The sequence below is a fragment of the Carcharhinus amblyrhynchos genome, chromosome 30, assembly GCF_965287045.1.
Source record: "Carcharhinus amblyrhynchos chromosome 30, sCarAmb.v2.hapA, whole genome shotgun sequence".
Classification (NCBI taxonomy): domain Eukaryota; kingdom Metazoa; phylum Chordata; class Chondrichthyes; order Carcharhiniformes; family Carcharhinidae; genus Carcharhinus; species Carcharhinus amblyrhynchos.
In genome coordinates this window covers 8,470,002-8,482,180 of record NC_137353.1, presented here as the reverse complement: position 1 = coordinate 8,482,180, position 12,179 = coordinate 8,470,002, and positions in this window count along the sequence as shown.

Genomic DNA, 12,179 nt, shown 5'->3' with positions numbered 1-12,179 from the left:
CTCAAAGTGTAAAATAAATGATATATCTTGTATACATAATGGTACAATACATGGTATACTGTTCCTTTGTAATGAGTGTGAAATAAAATCCAATACTGTTCAGTTGACATCATATAGCGGAATCATAGAATCCCTACACAGCAGAAGGAGATCATCTGGCCCATCAAATCTGCACCCACTCTCTGACAGAGCATCTCACTGAGGTCCTCTACCTGTGAACTCACATATTTATCTCGCTAAACCCCCTAAAAGATGCAACACGGTGGCACAGTGGTCAGCGCTGCTGCCTCACAGTGCCAGGGACCCGGGTTCGATTCCCGGCTGGGGTCACTATCTGAATGGAGTCTGCATATTCTCCCCACATCCCATGGGTTTCCTCCGGGTGCTCCTGTTTCCTCCCACAGTCTAAAGATGTGTGGGTTAGGTGAATTGGTGATGCTAAATTCTCCCTAAGTGTGCCCGGACAGGCACCTGAGTGTGGTGACTAGGGGATTTTCTTAGTAACTTCATTGCAGTGTTAATGTAAGCTCACTTGTGACGAATAAATAAACTTTAAAACTCACATATCTTGAGACAGTAAGGGGTAATTTCACATGGTGCCAATCCACCTAACCTGCGCATCTTCGAACTGTGGCAGGAAACCCATACAGACACAGGGACAACGTGCAAACTCCACTAAGTCACCCAAGGCTAGAATCAAACCTGGCTCCTTGGTGCTGTGAGGCCGTGATGCTAATCACAATGCCACTGTGCCACCTAAAACAATGCCAGGTACCATCAAATTGTTGGGATCTGTAATCCATGGCTTTTCACCATGCCACCTATCTTCAGCAAAAAAAAACTCGCCACAACTTTAATGAAACAGCCTACTGTGGATGTTACATGTACACATTGTCTAAAATACCACCCCCCGTGAAGTGTATATAAGGAACAGAACGTGTTAAGATAAATTATCCTGAGATTATTGGAGTGTCGTGTCAATGCAATCCTTCAAGGATACCTTGCGCTCAGTATTACCTTAGTCATAATTTTCACAGATTGTCATGAGGTGGGTCATCACACGCATTGACCATTGATGTCCAGCAAGGTGCCCACTACAGGCAGAGGAAAGATCAGAAGCAAAAAAAAACTTTTTCTGATTTATTATTTAGGAATGGATTTGAAAGTGAATTCCAGGCAGCAATGTAATTTTGGTTAAGTGTAAAAGAACTATCTGGGATTGTCTCTCTCTCTCTCTCTCCATCTCTCTCTCTCTCTCTCTTCATGTAATGTCCTTGTCTGAGGTTTGCTAACTGGGCCAGATGCCATGGTATCACTACAGGCCAAAGAGAGGAGGCGGTTTCCAAGAACTACCTCAGCTGGTATGGGCATCGAACATGCATTGTTGGCATCCCACATCGCACTCTAGCCATCTAAACTAACCGACCCTGTGCGGCACAGTGGCAGAGTGTTTAGTATTCCTGCCTCAGACCACCAGGGACCTGGGTTCAATTCCTGGTCTTGGGTCACTGTGTGTGTGGAGTCTACATGTTCTCCCCATGCCTGGGTGGGTTTCCTCCAGAGGCTCCGGTTTCCTCCCACAGTCCAACAATCCTACAGTGTTGGTTAGGTGCATTAGCCATGCCAAATTCTCCCTCAGTGTATCCGAACACTGGAGTTTAACTTCATTGCAGTGTTAATATAAGTCTGTTTGTCACACTAATAAAATAAACTTTTAGGGTGGCACAGTGGTTAGTGCTGCTGCCTCACAGAACCAGGAACTCGAGTTCAATGCCGGCCTTGAGTCACTGTCTGTGCGGAGTTTGGACATTCTCCTCTGCGTGGGATTCTTCTGGATGCTCCAGTTTCCTCCCACAGTCCAAAGATGTGTGAGTTAGGTTGATTGGCAATGCTGAATTGCCCCTAATGTCAGGGAGATTAGCAGGATAAACGAGGGTCATGGGAATAGAACCTAGGTGAGATTGTGGTCGGTACAGACTCAATGGGCCAAATGGCCTCCTTCTGTACTGTGATTCTATGATTCCTCCCTGGGGAGTACTGGGTCAAGGGTCTACCTTGAGTTAGCTGACCCTAGCTGAAGCAGCCAATGCAGCTGTGCAATTAGCCCCAGTGATCATTGGATTAGGGAGGGAATATGGGGGGATTTTCCCTGCTGATTACTGTCGATCGATCATTACTGGGCAATCTGTATTTGGGTACATTGAGTAAGAACAGAATCGCACTGTGTCTTCTATTATCAGGTAATCACACACTTTCCATATTCACTGGATAAGACTTGGATGAAAAATGGGAAGGCAAATTAGGATTTATGCAACCAGAGCAAGTTGTCATGCTCAGCAATGCAGTGGAGAATAGGGATGGAAATTTGGAGGGGTAAACAGGATCATCCTCATTGTTCACAACATATCTGAACCTCTCAGGCTGTTGACTTGAACTCTTCCATTAGTCTTTATTTAAATAATCCCTCCATCTAACACGACTGCAAGAAATGAGCTTCACCCTCATTCTTTGTCTGGGGGTATAGAGGAGATTCATCGGGATGTGGCCTGGGATGCAGCATCTGAGCTACAAGGAGAGACTAGATGGGCTTGCATTGTGTTCTTGAAGCAAAGAAGGCTGAGGGGGAACCTGACTGAGGCATATGAGATCATGAGGAGTTGGTGAAGGGGCCAATCATGAGGGGGCATCGCTTTAGGGTCAGGGGCAAGAGATTCAGGGGGGATTTGAAAAAAAAATGTTTTCACTCAGAGGGTGGTGGGAACCTGGAATGCACAGCCTGGGAAGGCGGTGAGACAGTGAGAAGTTTCACAACACCAGATTAAAGCCCAACAGGTTCATTTGGTAGCAAAAGCCACTAGCTTTTGGAGCGTTGCCCCTTTGTCAGGTGAGTGGGAGTTCTCACCTGATGAAGGGGCAGCACTCCAAAAGCTAGTGGCTTTTGCTACCAAATAAACTTGTTGGACTTTAACCTGGTGTTGTGAAACTTCTTATTGTGTTTACCCCAGTCCAACGCCGGCATCTCCACATCAAGGTAGTGGAGACCAAGAACCTGACAACCTTTAAAAAATATTTGGATGAGCACTTGAAATATCATAATAAGCAAGGGAATGGGGCAAGTGCAGGAAAATGGGATTACCATGATTTTAATGGTAATTATTGTCCATGCAGACTCCATGGGGGGATTTTTTGCCGCCCTGCCGGCCATGGGAATCATAGCGGGCGGGACAGGACCATGCAAAGGTCCATTAACCTTGGGCGGGATTTCATGTTTTTCAGGCAAGCATGGCCAGAAAATCCCACCCAATGGATCAAAGGGCCTTCTCTGTATGGACTCTATGAATGGGATTTTCCATCCACGCTCACCCCACTGCCGGAAAATCCTGCCCGAAGTCAACGGATCTCTACATGGTCCGTGTCCCGCCTGCACTGGTGGACGGGATGGGAAAATTCCACCCTATGACTATGAATGAACACTAAACTGAGGTAATAATAAATAAATAATATTAATCAGGAGGTCAGTTATTTATGTTTTTGAAATAATTACAATATAAAAGGAATAATGGTGAACATGTTTAAATTATCCCACCTTTAATTAATTTAATTTAATTAACCATTAGAACAATTTTGAGAGTTTTTTTTGTGAAAATCTCCAGTGATTTTAAGAAAGGAGTTCCAGATTTGCACTAAAGTAAATTTTGTAAATGAGAAACTTTGGAGTTAAAACAATTAGTGGCCAGTATTGACAGATAGTAAGTTCTCCAGTGACATTTTTACGTCCCTTCTCATGGTAACTCTGAAATAGAATTTACCAAACTTCACCACGCACTGTTCTGGCCTCCGTATCACAAAAAGAATATAGCAGCACTATACAAAGTGTAGAAAGGATTCATGGGGATAATGTCAGATCTGAGAGAGTATAACTATCCCTAATCACCAACTCATCCAAATCTCTGCTCCCTCTATCTCAATCTGTGCCAGCTCCCAATCACCTTCACATCTGCATTCATTTCCAACCTGCTCCAACTCTAATTTAAAATTCCCATCTTGTGTTTAAATCCTTTCATAACGCCACCCTCCCTAATTCTGAAATATCCTCCCAACCCAACAACCCTCTCCAAACGTTGCGTTCCTCCAACCCTGGCCTCTTGTGGACATCATTCATTTTGCTCTGTTGTTGGCAGTTCTACCTTCAGATAACTTGGCCCCAATCTCTAGAGAGTCCCTACTTATATCCCTAAACTCTGTGCCTCACTATCCTCCTCCTTTCAAAGCCTCCATAATGATCAACCTTTTTTAACCAAGCGTTTTCTCTTACGCCTCTGGGAAGCACCTTGGGGTGTACGCGCAATTTCTTCTTGTTCTTTTCCTTCTTTAAGTACTGTTGTGTGCAAATATCCACCTAAACAGGCAAACTGGTCCACAGCTAAGCATCCCATCTGACAATGTAATGTTCCCTCAGTACTGCACTGGAGGGTCAGTGCACTGCAAGTGATTAAATCCTGGGGCTGGACTTGAACCCACAACCTGTCTGACCCAGAGGGAAGAGTTGAAGATCAGACTACCCATTTACTTAGAATCCAAATATATTCTAACCATGAGGGCACCAATTTCTAACTATATTAGGATCTTCTTGAATTGCTGAGTAATAATAAACCCTTATACAATGCAAACATCCTTTAAAAGCATATCCCTCTCATTATTCCAGCTTCCCAAAGTGTAGCCACTTGAGCGTTCCCCCACAGGCTTCTTATATGAACAACTCATATTAGTATTGTGCCTTTAACCATGTAAAACTTCACAAGATGCTTTGCAAGAGCTCAAACAGACAAAATTTAACACTGAGCGACATAAAACTATAATTGGGACAGGTAACAGAAAAAGAGGAGGATTTTAAAGATAGACTTAAAGGAGAACAGAGAGGTAGAGAGGGTTATTCATTATTATGTAGCTTCTTCCCTGTTGCCAGCAGACTTTTGAATGGACCTACCTTGCATTAAGTTGATCTTTCTCTACACCCTAGCTATGACTGTAACACTACATTCTGCACTCTATCCTTTCCTTCTCTATGAACAGTATTTCTTTGACTGTATAGTGTCACATGTATACCAATACATGTGACAATAATAGTAAATCAAATCAAAATTATTTATTAGTGGATAAAAGCAAAATATTGTGGAATCTGAAAGCAAAAGAGAAAACGCTGGAAAATCCCAACAGGTCTGGCAGCAGGGCAAAGGGTTATCTGGATTCAAAACGTCAGCTCTTTTCTCTCCTTACAGATGCTGCCAGGCCTGCTGAGATTTTCCAGTGTTTTCTTTTTGATTATTTATTAGTGTCACAGGTAGGCTCACAGTTAACACTGACTGTGAAAATCCCCTAGTCGCCACACTCTGGCACCTGTTTGGGTACACTGAGGGTGAATTTAGCATGGTCAACTCACCTAACCAGCATGTGTTTCAGACTGTGGGAGGAAAACAGAGCACCCAGAGAAAACCCACGCAGACACGGGGAGAACGTACAAACTCCGCACAGACAGTGACCCAAAGCCGGGAATTGAACTCAGGTCCCTGGTGCTGTGAGGTAGCAGTGCTAACTGCTGTGTCATCATGTCGCCCTCAAGAGAAAATGTCAGAGTTTAGGGTCTAGCTGGTTGAAAACATAGCTGCCAATGGTGGAGTGAGTGAAATTAGGGATGTTCAAGAGGCTAAAATTGGAAAAGCGCAGTGATCTCAACCGATTATGCGAGTTTGCAGAGTTAGAACAGGAGCACCCACTATATTATTAACTTTGAGGCAAGTGTGAATGCTCCAGTACACATTGAACGCAAGATCGCTTATGAAATCTGAAGGGTGAACGAATCCACTGTGTTGGATTGCACATCCAGCTGTGAAATACACTCTCCAGCTGAACTGCCCAACTGTAGTAAAACCGCCTTTGCTGAAATGAGATGGAAAGTCCACCTCCGCTCATTCATGAACTGCTTCAATTACACTGAGAAAGAGCAGGCCCTGTGGTCACATAGTCCCCGCCAATTGCCTAAAATTAGATGTTGGTTGAAATTAAATAAGAAGTTACAGCAATGAAAAGATATTAATTGACTGAGCTGGAACTTTGGAAAGTGACCAGCTGACAAAAGCTAGCCGCAGATAAAGCATATGAAATATATTTGTCAGTAAACAATTGTATCCACGGCGAGTTAGATACATCACAATTCAAGTCTATTTTACTCTCTTGGGCCCGGTGAATCTGCATCATATAGACGTGGATCTGTGTTTAATGACAGGGGCAGCATGACCAGGAGTATTATATTCCTTGTTTATTTGAAAGACATTTGAGATTTTCAGGGACAATATTCTCTGGTCATTATTCTTCACAGGAAATCAGACTGTGGCATATTATTATGATAAAGTTCCACTCAACTAGCAATACCACTCAATATGTTTCAATGACGTCCATGTTTCTTCATTATAATTAAATATTCACTGTTGCTTTCAATAATTGTCCCAGTCACAATTTAATACCACTTAATTAAGTGTGCCTTAACATACTCAGAAACCCACCATCATGTTTGAGAACCACCAAACCAGTTTCCATAAAAAATCCACATCAGTAGATTTTCTCCGCCATTTTAATGTGGAACATAGAACATTACAGCGCAGTTCAGGCCATTCAGCCCTCGATGCTGCGCTGACCAGTGGAACCAATCTAATGACCCTCTAACCTAAACTATTCCAATGTTATCCATATGCCTATCCACTGACCATTTGAATGCCCTTAAAGTTGGCCAGTCCACAACTGCTGCAGGCAGGGCATTCCACGCCCTTACTTCCCTCTGAGTAAAGAACCTACCTCTGACATCCGTCCTATAACTACCACCCCTTAATTTAAAGCTATGTCCCCTCGTGTTAGCCATCACCATCCAAGGAAAAAGGCTCTCACTGTCCACCCTATTCAATCCGCTGATCATCTTGTATGCCTCAATTAGGTCATTCGTAACCTTCTTCTCTCTAATGAAAATAACCTCAAGTCCCTCAGCCTTTCCTCATAAGACTTTCCCACCATACCAGGCAACATCCTGGTAAACCTCCTCTGCACCCTTTTCAATGCCTCCACATCTTTCTTATAACGCGGCGACCAGAACTGTACGCAATACTCCAAGTGCAGCCACACCAGAGTTTTGTACAGTTGTAACATGACCTCACGGCTCCGAAATTCAATCCCTCTACCAATAAAAGCTAACACACCGTACGTCTTCTTAACAACCTTATCAACCTAGGATAAGGTTTATTAGTGTCACAAGTAGGCCTACATTAACACTGCAATGAAGTTACTGTGAAGATCCCCTAGCTGCCACACTCCAGTGCCTGTTCGGGTACACTGAGGGAGAATTTTAGCATGGCTAATGCACCTTAACCAGCACATCTTTCATAGAATCATAGAATCCTACAGTGCAGAAGGAGGCCATTCAACCCATCACATCTGCACCGATCACAATCTCACCCAAGCCCTATCCTCACAATCCCATGCATTTACTCTAGCTAGTCCCCCTGACACTAAGGGGCAATTTAGCACAGCCAATCCATCTAACCTGCACATCTTTGGACTGTGGGAGGAAACTGGACCACCCAGAGGAAACCAACACTGACTTGGGGAAAATGTGTAAACTCCACACAGACAGTGACCCAAGCCGGGAATCGTACCCGGGTCCCTGGCTATGAGGGAGCACTGTTAACTAGTCATGACAAGTCCCCAACATAACTTTTTTTTCTCAACCATACTGAATTACTTCCTTATGTTTTGAGATTTTCGTCCCAATGAAGAGGCACACACTCAAAAAATTGGCTGGTTTTCATTTGTATTGACAGTCATTATCCAGCAATTGCTTTTGTAAAAAAAACTCAGTCAGAGTTTTTTTTTAATTCATTATGAATTGCGTATTCCTTCAGTGTATCCTACAGCTACTGAGACGCAATAGTTTTATCACAGGTTTCTATCCAAGGAGGTAGTTTCATCACTGTGTATGATCGAAGGGGTGTCTTTTGCCTTGCCTATGCCAAGGTTTAATTTTGGGACTCCATATTTTACTAAATTATGATACTACATGCCACCTACTTAACATAATAAGAACTCACACAGAAGAATGATTGTGCAAAGAATGACAGTGGCACAGTGGTTAGCACTGCTACCACACAGTGCAAGGGATCTGAGCTCGATTCCCTGCTTGGGCCACTGTCTGTGTGGAGTTTGCATGTTCTCCCTGTGTCTGTATGGGTTTTCTCTGGGTGCTTATGTTTTCTCACCCCCCCACAGTTCATAAATGTGCAGATTAGGTTGACAGGCTATGCTAAACTGTCCCTTGAAGTCAAGGTAAATTGGCAGGGCAGATACATAATAGGATACTTAGGGTTTCAGGGACAGGGCCTGGGTGGGATTATTGTTGGTGCAGACTCGATGGACTAAATGGCCTCCTTCGGCACTGTTGGGATTCTATGATATATTTGAAATATATACATGATTGACAAAATGATACCCAAGAGTAAATCACATTAAATGATCAATAAATGTATTGAAACATCGATGCTATTTCAGAGATTCTGGCCTCTTGAGCATTGTTGATTTCCTTCACCCTCTTACACATGAGCTTTTAGCTGGCCTTTATATAACCTGTGGAATTCCCTCCAAAAACTTCTTTTACCGCTCTCACCCTCTTTAAGGCATTCTTATAGCCAAGATTTGGTCACCTGTCCTAATATCTCCCCTTGTGTATCCCAATGTCAAACAATGTCAGATTACACTCCTGAGAGGCATCTTGGAATGATATACTATGCTAAAGGTGATATATAAGAGGCAGCATGATGGCGCAGTGACTCTGCTGCCTCACCGCACCAGGGACCTGGGTTCAGTTCCCAGCTTGAGTCATTAACCGTGTGGAGTTTGCATATTCTCCCTATGTCTGCATGGGTTTCCTCCGGGTGTCCCGGTTTCCTTCCACAGTCCAAGAGACGTGCTGGTTAGCTGCATTGGCCATGCTAAATTCTCCCTCAGTGTATCCGAGCCAGTGCCGGAGTGTGGCAACTAGGGGATTTTCACAGTAACTTCATTGCAGTGTTAATGTAAGCCCACTTGTGACACCAGCAAATGAACTCAAACTTTAATTCCCCCCGATATCTCTCAGCCTTTTACAGCTCTCGCCCAAGCTTTGGTCCACCTGTCCTACTATCTCCTCGTGTGACACAGTGTCAGACTTATGTGAGAATACACTCCTGTGAAGTACCTTGGAATGATTGACTATGTTAGAGGCGCTATTTAAATACAAGTTCTTGTTGCATATAAAAGCCTAGCCAATTGGGAGATTTTGGAGTCACCAATCAAAATCTTTTTGAAAGAGGAAGGGAATTTAAGGAACATTTTAAAGGGGGAGAGGAAATCAAGAATGATTTCAAGAGGGAGTTCCAGAACTTAGAATAAGTTAGAAATGACTTGTATTGTACATCACACTTGCACCCAGTACCCAGCTCCACTCCCCCATTCAATCCCAACAGTTCAGTGACACTGTGTGAGTTCAATGGGGAGGCTTTCATGAGATTATCTCAGGGAGATTATCAGCCACTTCTTATCAAATCGTGATGTCACGCAAGCTTTGTGACAACAGAGAAACTAGTATTTCATGCAGTGACGCTTTCCATAATACCGGATAATGCCGAGAATAAGTCGAGCATCTGACTTACCACCGGATCTGCTCAGAATCCAACTGAACCGGGAGCCCTGTGCGGGTGAACAAGCCTCACGTCCTGCCCGGACAGACTGTTCTCCTTACAACAGAGAAGATTAAGGGAAGATTTAAAGAACGTTCAAAAATAAGACAGGTGTTGATAGAGTAAATAAGGAGAAACTGGCAAGAAGGTGATTAATCAGAGGGTTCAAAATCAAGATAATTGGTGTTTGAAGAGAGAGCTTTTAAATCTGGAATGTATTGTACAGTTGAAAGGGGAAGTGGAGAGAGAGAGAGAATGGGGAAAGCAGAGTTAATCAGATAGATCTTTAATAGAACAGACATAACGGATTGAATGGTCTTACCTCCGCGCTGTGTTTATCTTCGATTTATTGTGAGGCTGATGCCAGACCACACGTAGGATAGGCTACAGACCAAGTGCTGGAATATGGGATTAGAATAGGTAGGTGTTTGATGGCTGGTGCAGATATGATGGGCTGAAGGGCCTCTTTCTGTGCTGTCAAATTCTATGTCAACTTCCTTAAAAGGAATTTCTGTTTTCCTTCAGCTCTGCTGGATCTGGCACTTAGAATCAATAGAATCCAGCATCAATTGGATGGCACAGTGGTGAGCACTGCTGCCTCACAGCGCCAGGGATCCGGGTTTGATTCCCAGCTAGAGTCACTATCGGTGTGGAGTTTGCACAAGCTCCCCATCTCTGTGTGGGTTTCCTCCGGGTGCTCTGGTTTCCTCCCACAGTCCAAAGATGTGCAGCTTAGATAGATTGGCCCTAGTGTCAGGGCGATTAACTAAGGTGTATGCCTAGGGTCAATGGGGATAGGGTCTGGGTGGGATTGTGGTTAGTGCAGTTTCGATGGGCTGAATGGCCTCCTTCTGCACCATAGGATTCTATGATTCTTAGTGCAGAAGGAAACTGTTGGGCCCCTCAAGCCTGCACCAACTCTCCAAAAGAGCATTACCCAGGCCTACACCATCCTGCCTTATCCCTGTAATGCCATGCAGGTACCATGATCAATCCACCTAGCCTACACACCTTTGGACTGTGGAAGGAAACCGGAGCACCCGGAGGAAACCCAGGCACACACAGGGAGAATGTGTAACCTCCTCACCGACAGTCACCCGAGAGCGGAATTGAACCCAGATCCCTGCAGCTGTGAGGCAGCAGAGCTAACCACTGTGCCACTGTGCTGCCAATTGACACCAGGTTAGGGGCAGGGGTGGGTGGGGATGTCAGCACATGGCAGCCCTTTGTTATCTTCCTCTCACAGCCTGTCTGCACCCACAAAGACAGACAGTGAACAAAGAAAATTACAGCACAGGAACAAACCCTTCGGCCTTCCAAACCTGCACCGACCATGCTACCTGACTTAACTAAAACCCCCTATGCTTCCGGGGACCATATCCCTCTATTCCCATCTCATTTGTGTACTTGTCAAGACGCCCGTTAAAAGTCACTACCGTATCCACTTCCACTACCTCCCCCGGCAACGAGTTCCAGGCACCCACCACTCTCTGTGTAAAAAATCTGCCTTGTGCATCTCTTTTAAAAATTGCCACTTGCACCTTAAACCTGTGCCCCCGAGTAATTGACTCTTCCACCCTGGTAAAAAGTTTAAGACTATCCACTTTGTCCATGCCCCTCATAATCTTGTAGACTTCTATCAGGTCTCCCCTCAACCTCTGTTGATTCAGTGAGAACAAACCAAGTTTCTCCAACCTCGTCACATAGCTAATGCCCTCCATACCAGGCAACACCCTGGTCAATCTCTTCTATACCCTCTCCAAAGCCTCCACATCCTTCTAGTAGTGTGGCGACCAGAATTGAACACTATATTCCAAGTGTGGCCTCACTAAGGTTCTATAAAACGTCAACATGACCTGCCAATTTTTAAACTCAATACCCCGACCAATGAAGGCAAACATACCGTATGCCTTCTTGACCACCTTCTCCACCTACATTGCCACTTTCAGTGACTTGTGTACCTGTACACCCAGATCCCTTTGCCTTTCAAACTCCTAAGGGTTCTGCCATTTATGTATATTTCCTATCTGTATTAGACCTTCCAAAATGCATTACCTTACACTTGTCCGGATTAAACTCCATCTGCCATCTCTCCGCCCAGCCTCCAACTGATCTATATCCTGCTGTATCTTCTGATGGTCCTCATCACTATCTGCAAATCCACCAATCTTTGTGTTGTCCGCAAACTTACTAATCAATCCAGTTACATTTTCCTCCAAATCACTTATAAATCATGAACTCTGACTGACTATTCCTGCCTCCTTTCCAGATGGGGAAGAGAGAAATGAGGGAAAATTAATTGGAAAGATAGTGGCAAAATCGTCAAAACCTCCATCTCCATCCCAGTGGAACGTACAATGGCTGAGACAGTATCCACAGGACACTCAGCAATACAACGTGCGGTCATTGTTATTCATTCCCTTT